An 8592-nucleotide genomic window follows, 5' to 3' on the forward strand; every position below is an offset into this window, starting at 1 on the left:
ATGATGATCATCATACTTTTATTTACTTACAACTCAACAATTACAATTCAATACTTAGAACAGAATATGACTCTATGTGAATGCTTTCGGCAATGTACCGGGATATGCAATGAATTAAGAGTGACATGTATGAAAGAATTATGAACGGTGGCTTTGTCACAAATACGATGTCAACTACATGATCATGCAAAGCAATATGACAATGATGGAGCGTGTCATAGTAAACGGAACGGTGGAAAGCTGCATGGCAATATATCTCGGAATGGCTATGGAAATGCCATGATAGGTAGGTATGGTGGCTGTTTTGAGGAAGGTATATGGTGGGTGTATGATACCGGCAAAAAATGCGCGGTATTAGAGAGGCTAGCAATGGTGGAAGGAAGAAAAGTGTGTATAATCCATGGACTCAACATTAGTCATAAAGAACTCATATACTTATTGCAAAAATCTACAAGTTATCAAAGCAAAGTATTACGCGCATGCTCCTAGGAGGATAGATTGGTAGGAAAAGACCATCGCTCGTCCCCGACCGCCACTCATAAGGAAGACAATCAATAAATAAATTATGCTTCGACTTCATCACATAACGGTTCACCATACGTGCATGCTATGGGAATCACAAAATTCAACACAAGTATTTCTCAAATTCACAACTACTCAACTAGCATGACTCTAATATCACTATCTTTATATCTCAAAACAATCATCAAGCATCAAACTTCTCTTAGTATTCAACACACTCATAAGAAAGTTTTTGCTAATCTTGTATACCTAGCATATTAGGATTATTTAAGCAAATTACCATGCTATTTAAGACTCTCAAAATAATCTAAGTGAAGCATGAGAGATCAATAGTTTCTATAAAACAAATCCACCACCGTGCTCTAAAAGATATAAGTGAAGTACTAGAGCAAAACTATATAACTCAAAAGATATAAGTGAAGCACATAAAGTATTCTAATAATTTCCGAATCATGTGTGTCTCTCTCAAAAGGTGTGTACAGCAGAGATGATTGTGGTAAACTAAAAGGCAAAGACTCAAATCATACAAGACGCTCCAAGAAAAACACATATCATGTGGTGAACAAAAATATAGCTCCAAGTACAGTTACCGATGGAAGTAGACGAAAGAGGGGATGCCTTCTGGGGCATCCCCAAGCTTTGGCTTTTTGGTGTCTTAGATTATCTTGGGGGTTCCATGGGCATCCCCAAGCTTAGGCTCTTGCCACTCCTTGTTCCATAATCCATCAAATCCTTACCCAAAACTTGAAAACTTCAGAACACAAAACTTAAAGTAGAAAATCTCGTGAGCTCCATTAGTGAAATAAAACAAAACACCACTTCAAGGTACTGTAATGAACTCATTATTTATTTATATTGGTGTTAAACCTACTGTTTTCCAACTTATCTATGGTTTATAAACTATTTTACTAGCCATAGATTCATCAAAATAAGCAAACAACACACAAAAAACAGAGTCTGTCAAAAACAGAACAGTCTGTAGTAATCTGTAGCTAGCGCAAGATCTGGAACCCCAAAAATTCTAAAATAAATTTATGGACGTGAGGAATTTATCTATTAATCATCTGCAAAAAGAATTAACTAAATAGCACTTTCCAAATAATAATGGAAGCATTTCTCGTGAGCGCTAAAGTTTCTGTTTTTTACAGCAAGATTAACAAGACTTTCCCAAAGTCTTCCCAACGGTTCTACTTGGCACAAAAACTAATTAAACACAAAAAACACAACCAAAACAGAGGCTAGATAAATTATTTATTACTAAACAGGAGCAAAAATCAAGGAATAAAAATAAATTGGGTTGCCTCCCAACAAGCGCTATCGTTTAACGCCCCTAGCTAGGAATAAAAAGCAAGGATAGATCTAGGTATTGCCATCTTTGGTAGGCAATCCATAAGTGGCTATCATAATAGATTTATAAGGTAATTTAATTTTCTTTCTAGGAAAGTGTTCCATGTCTTTCCTTAACGGAAATTGGAATCTAATTGTGACGCCCCCGATTTTACCGTACACTAATCATACACGCAAACGTGTATGATCAAGATCAGGGACTCACGGGAAGATATCACAACACAACTCTATAAATAAAATAAGTCATACAAGCATCATATTACAAGCCAGGGGCCTCGAGGGCTCGAATACAAGAGCTCGATCATAGACGAGTCAGCGGAATCAACAATATCTGAGTACAGACATAAGTTAAACTAGTTTGCCTTAAGAAGGCTAGCACAAACTGGGATACATATCGAAAGAGGCGCAGGCCTCCTGCCTAGGATCCTCCTAAACTACTCCTGATCGTCGCCAGCGGCCTACACATAGTAGTAGGCACCTCCAGTGTAGTAGGAGTCGTCGTCGACGGTGGCGTCTGGCTCCTGGGCTCCATCGCCTGGTTGCAGCAATCGGGTATAGAAAGGGGGAAAAGGGGGAACAAAGCAAACGTGAGTACTCATCCAAAGTACTCGCAAGCAAGGAGCTACACTACATATGTATGCATTGGTATCAAATGGAAAGAGGGTATCATATGTGGACTAAACTGCAGAATGCTGGAATAAGAAGGGGATAGCTAGTCCTATCGAAGACTACGCTTCTGGCCACCTCCATCTTGCAGCAGAAGAAGAGAGTAGATGGTAAGTTCACCAAGTAGCATCACGTAGCATAATCCTAACCGATGATCCTCCCATCGTCGCCCTGTTAGACAGCGATCACCGGGTTGCATCGGGCACTTGAAAGGGTGTGTTTTATGAAGTAACCGGTTCTAGTTGTCATAAGGTCAAGGTACAACTCCAAGTCGTCCTGTTACCGAAGATCACGGCTATTCGAATAGATTAACTTTCCTGCAGGGGTGCACCACATTTCCCAACACGCTCGATCCCCTTTGTCCGGACACACTTTCCTGGGTCATGCCCGCCCTCGGAAGATCAACACGTCGCAGCCCTACCTAGGCACAACAGAGAGGTCCGCTGTAACATCCCAAATTTTCAATTTGGAATGTTATACATTAGATCATCATGCATATCTTATTTTCTTGCATTTTGGTCGATCCTAGAAATTTCACGCAACTCAAGGACCCTCGGAGAGAGTTGGATATTTCGTTATTTTCTTATTTGAGAGTTTTCTCGAATTGGAAAAGAGGATCATTTGATTTATTTATTTCATATTCAATAATTTTTCCGTTATCAAAAATATAAGAGAGGGAATAATATGACTTTCCCAAAATATAGGAAAAATGAAGATTTAATAAATAGATCAAATTTCGTTTTCCGGTGTTTGTTTGTTTTTATTTGGATAGGGAAAAATGCGCGTTTTAGAAAATTGCATTTTAGGTCCGGAGTAAAGTTCATTTTGTTCGACTCATTTTTAGGAGTCGGGGAAAATTTACTTTAGTGATTTTGGAGCCCGTTTAGATTTTCTTTTCTGAGTTTTCTGCGCGTGAAATCTTTTAAAAAAATCCTCAGTGCCTTGGGGCAAAGGCCCAAGCCGCCGCCGGCCAAGGCCAAGAGGTCATCGCGCGAGCGCCCAGGCTCCAGGGAGCCGCCGCCGTTGTCTTTTGGAAGTCCTAGTAGGACTTTTGTCCTACTCCCGTTTATTCCGTTTCTTTTTCTAGATCTTTCCTACTCCTATTCCAATTCCTTGATCCCTCCTCCAAGTAAACCCCCCCTCCCCAATATAAATACCCAAGCACTCCCCCCTCTAAATCATTAAACCCAAAGCCTAGAGCTCCACCACACCCCGCGCCGCGCCACCCCTCACCCACGCGTCGCCCTAAGCCGCCGCCCGCGCCCTGCGTCACCGCCGCCGCCGCCGCACCTTGCCGCCGCCGCCGGAGCCCCTCGCCGGAGACCTCGCCGGAGGTAGCCCCGCGCCGCATCTCTTCTTTTCATCGGATCGTTTTCTTCTAATCGTTCCTATTCTTTTCTTCTCTTCCGATTCGTTTTCTAGATCGGTTTTTCGTTTCGGTTTTCTTCTCCGAAACCCTAGATCGGATTCGTTTTCTCTTCCGATTTAGTTGCCTTTGCACCATTCGCCGGACCGTTCGTCCTAACGAACATGATCACCGGATTCTTCCCGGTTAACGACGTCCGTTCGTTTAACCGTTCTTCTTTTTCTTCTCGTCGGATTTATTCCGCGATCGTGATCTCAGATCCGATCTTCGTTCTAGTCTTTCTTCTCGCTCGTTTATCGGAATCAGGCGATTCAAGCGCCTGGAGTTTCGTTTCGAAACCGCCGTTCCGTCTAATCAACTTAAACAAGTTTTTGCTACGGTAAAATTTGACCTAGTTTCAACTTGCTAGAACCGAGTTGTTTTCTTCCGCCGTTTGTTTTCCGTTTCTTTGTTCGGTTCCTTCTTTCTTTGCAACCGGAGTTCTTAAGTTGAACCTTCTGGTTCGTTCTCTCGTTCGAGTTTTACTTGTGCATTAGATGAGTACTTATTGTGTGGTTACTATTGTTTGCTTACGATAGATTGACCGGAGTGTGACGAGTAGATCTATCAAGAGTTTTAAGTGCGAATCATCTTCATCGACATTGCAGGCAAGTTCACACTTTGATCATACCTTTTCTACAACCCAGTTTTATTGCATTAGATCAATCCTCACACATTGCATGACTAGGATCTAATTAAATTGTGGGATGGGAAGTAGATGAGGTAGTACCTATTACCTGTTTATTATGAAACCTTTGGGAGTTACTTCTACGTTTGCTTATTATGCCATGCTATGCTAGTAGACGTGGATTGGGTGAGTGATATTCCATGACAGATGTGAGTTGATAACTTTAATGATTTATCTAAGGTGGCAACTTAAACACACATCTAGGTGGATTGAGGCACCTGATGTCTATCAGGACTTGCCTGTTTTTTTGGGACCGCCACCCAGGCTCAAAGGGATCATAAGATCTTTCAGGCTAGAAACTTCCGTGTGCAGCCACAAGCCACTATGGGCTCTGGCATAGTTGACTAAGTTGTGCGAATTCTTACATTGGTAGACTAGCAGATGTAGGGGATGTAGGTGTACCGGTCTACCCAATCGTAAGGTGCTAGCGCTTCTGAAAGGCTATGTCTCGGTCATCCGTTTCTCAAACACCGTGTAGTGCGAGAAATCCAACGGAGGCGATCGAGTCTTGTGGGGAAAAGTGCGCAAACCTCTGCAGGGTGTACAAACTAATCATGATTAGCCGTGTCCCCGGTTATGGACAACTTGAGTATCTAGTACTTGAATATCATGTGAATCTCAACATGTTACTTCTAATTAATGTTGTTGGGTTTTAATTATTTTTAATTGGGATTGAGAATGCTGTCAACCATTCTCAATGTTTCACAACCACCATGATAGTTAAATAAATTTATTCCTTTGCAGTAGGGAAAAATTGGCTTTTCGCAAAAACCTTATAACCATAGAGCTTTTCCACCAGCCATATATGCATATAGTGGTAGCCAGTGTTCATCATTTTCTCTATGGTGTGAATTTGCTAGTACATTCAATGTACTGACCCGTTTCGGGCTGCAACGTCTTATGTTGCAGGTTTCTTACGATGAGTAAGTGATACGTTAGGGTTATGATTTCTACACTCAACTTTGCCGTTGGTGTTGATGGGAATCCACAACCTTGTTGCTTCCGCTATTTGGATTGAGGTAATAGTATTTACGTTACTTTATACATGTGATTTACCTCTGTTATAAATCCTTCGAGTACTGTGTGTGTCAGCATACCGATCCAGGAATGACACGTAAGCACAGAGACTTGACCCATTCGGGTCAGGTCGCTACAAGATGGTATCAGAGCACATGTTGACTGTAGAACGGGACCCTAGAAACTGGCAAGCTCATAGCAAAGACTTTTCTCTATAACTTTCCCTTTCAAAAAGATCTTTTACCTCTCTTCTCTTCTGAGCTTATTCAAAAATTCCTTTTTTAGTGAGACCATACCCCTTTTCCCTTTTGACCACTCGAAGATTCCATGATGAGACCACTCCAAGAAGTACAGGATATCAGACAAGTAAGACCATTCGGAATGAAGAGGATTTTACCATACATTATGATAATGGAAACTACAGTTGTTGAAGACTCTGAAGACTAGGAGAATTGGAGGCTCTGAAAAATCCCCAGATTTGTATGACCTAGGAAGGCTACCCTTATGGAACTTGGCAGACTATGGAAGTTGTCAATACCCGAGACCAAGGTGTATCGGAGAAAGACTGAAACAAGGAGTATGAGAACTCAAGGATTTGTCAAGGAAAACCCTAAGGCAGGAGATATCAACTATGGAGAGATAGCTCATGGAAATGACAAGAGCAGAAACACGGCTATCCATGAGGTTATCGCCCGCTTATGCTATTGTCACCATGCGGAGTTAAGCATGCATATGCATGGAAGGATTGGACGGTAGAAGGCTGATGGAGTACCTATCAGCAAGATGAAGTTTTAACCTTAGCCGGTGTATCACCAAGATCTGGAGTAGTACATAAAGGTGGAGCTCCATGAAAGCATATTAGACAAGGAAGCATTTCGTGAAGAACTCAGGAACCAAAAGCTGAAAGTAGCCAAGATGGAGGAGCTACAACCTCGAGATACCGGAGATTTGTCAGGAACTGAAGGACAGTATGACCATGGCTCATGCCAAGGATGTTGGAACCTAGAAGTTTGGAATGCAATTCCAGAATATTCAAGGATGTCACGAGAGACTTCATGTCAACAGAGATTGATCTGGCAAAAGAACTTGAGAAAGACAAGCATGATCGGAAGAAGCCATTGGAGACATGACCAAGACTTGAAGAGTTTTGGCGATGTAAACCTTTAGAAGACCAAACCCCTGTTATATACCTACGTTAGATGCGACGTTTGTGAGCTGTCATTTGTTTGATGTTTTTTGACAGCCACACCAAAAATCTGTCTTTTCAAAACTGTTGTTTGCATTGTGTGTATCCCTCTTGATCTCTCTTATCTCACCCCAAACCCATGGACCCAATAGATGATGAATGGAGATGAGCTTGTATTTTCGGGACCGATGAGTCAATTGGAGACAGACCGATGGATTCAGAACATGGAGGATCATATGGAGAACAACCCTATAGTCGGAAAGGATATGGCCCAGCATGCTCTTCAATGCTTTGAAAGAGGTGCTGCTACTTGGTGGAGGATGTACCAAACCATCAATGGATGGCAAGGAGTAACCACTTGGAAAGAATTTAAGTTGACTTTGCTAAAGTCACAGTTTGTGTCCCAGAAGTTGAAGCCTTATGGAAAAGACATGAAGAAACCTTGTGCATGCAAGATTTGTGGAGAAATCGGACACAACCATAAAGAACACAAGGATGAATGCCCTAATTGTGAAGGAAGTCACCCAGCTGAAGAATGCCCAACTAGGCAGATCACTTGTTTCTTGTGTGAAGGGACTACCCACTACCCTTCTCAGTGTGACATTTACCCCATGGTACAAAGAACCATCCAGCAGAAGAAAGAAACAACTAGAGGAGCCCTTATGGAAAGTTTAGAAGAACCCGTGATGAAGGAAGATGTGGAGGACACACCCAAAGAAGAGCCAATTAAACCCTACACCAAGTCTTGCTATTCATGTGGAGAAGAAGGACACCTCTCCCAGAATTGTATGAATGGGGATCTAGTAGAATTCCCGATAGAGGAAGTAGAATATGACCCACAGGAAATAGAAACCATGATTGGTATGGAAAGGTCCAGAAAGAGAAACCGATTGGATTCCAGGAAGGACCTAAGTCATATCACCTGTTATAGGTGCAAGGAGTCCGGGCACTACCTCCACAGTTGCCCAAAAAGGAAGCCAAGAACCCAAGGAGGCTATATAATCACAAGAAAACCTCGAAACTTGTTATAAGTAATATGTTTCCGTTGTAATGAAGCAGGGCACTTTGCCAGAGATTGTCCGAAGGAGAAGGAGACTTGTGATAAATAGTTGAGTTTATAAACAGAAGAAATATAGTAGTAGTAGTGAGAACATTTTCCTTTATATTGAGGGGTTGAGACATGTAATGGAAAAGCGAGAGATTGTAATCACTTGAAAATGAATAAAGTTAGCATCGTTGGTACTGATATGGATTTTATGAGTTGTTACTCTATGAAGAAGAATTTTGGCCATTTTGAGGATATGAGAAATATGGTCTATGGAAGATTTGTGCATTTTAAGGGTGGTAGTACCCTGTAAGAACCGTTGTCCCCTGGAAAAGATAAGGATACTCCACTGAGTGGATTTCAGACAAAATAACTACAAGTTTTGTCTTGGTATGTGCGATACCCCAAGAGTATGTGGGATGAAGTTGGAGACCGTCAGTTGTTTGGACCAAATGTGATCAAGGAGTCAGAAGAGAATGTTAAGTTGATTCGAGATAGACTGAAAGTAGCTCAGTCCAGGCAGAAGAGTTTTGTAGACTCAAAAACTCAAGGAGGTAGTCTATGAAATTGGAGACAGAGCATGTCTTCGCATGCGAGGAGTTAAACGAATTGGAGTTAAGGGAAAGTTAGCCCCGAGATTTGTAGGACCATACCGAGTTTTGGAGCATATGGGAGAAATGGCCAACAAGTTGGAGTCACCCGAAGGAATGCCACGA

Source organism: Triticum urartu, chromosome 5, assembly GCF_003073215.2.
Source record: "Triticum urartu cultivar G1812 chromosome 5, Tu2.1, whole genome shotgun sequence".
Lineage (NCBI taxonomy): Eukaryota > Viridiplantae > Streptophyta > Magnoliopsida > Poales > Poaceae > Triticum > Triticum urartu.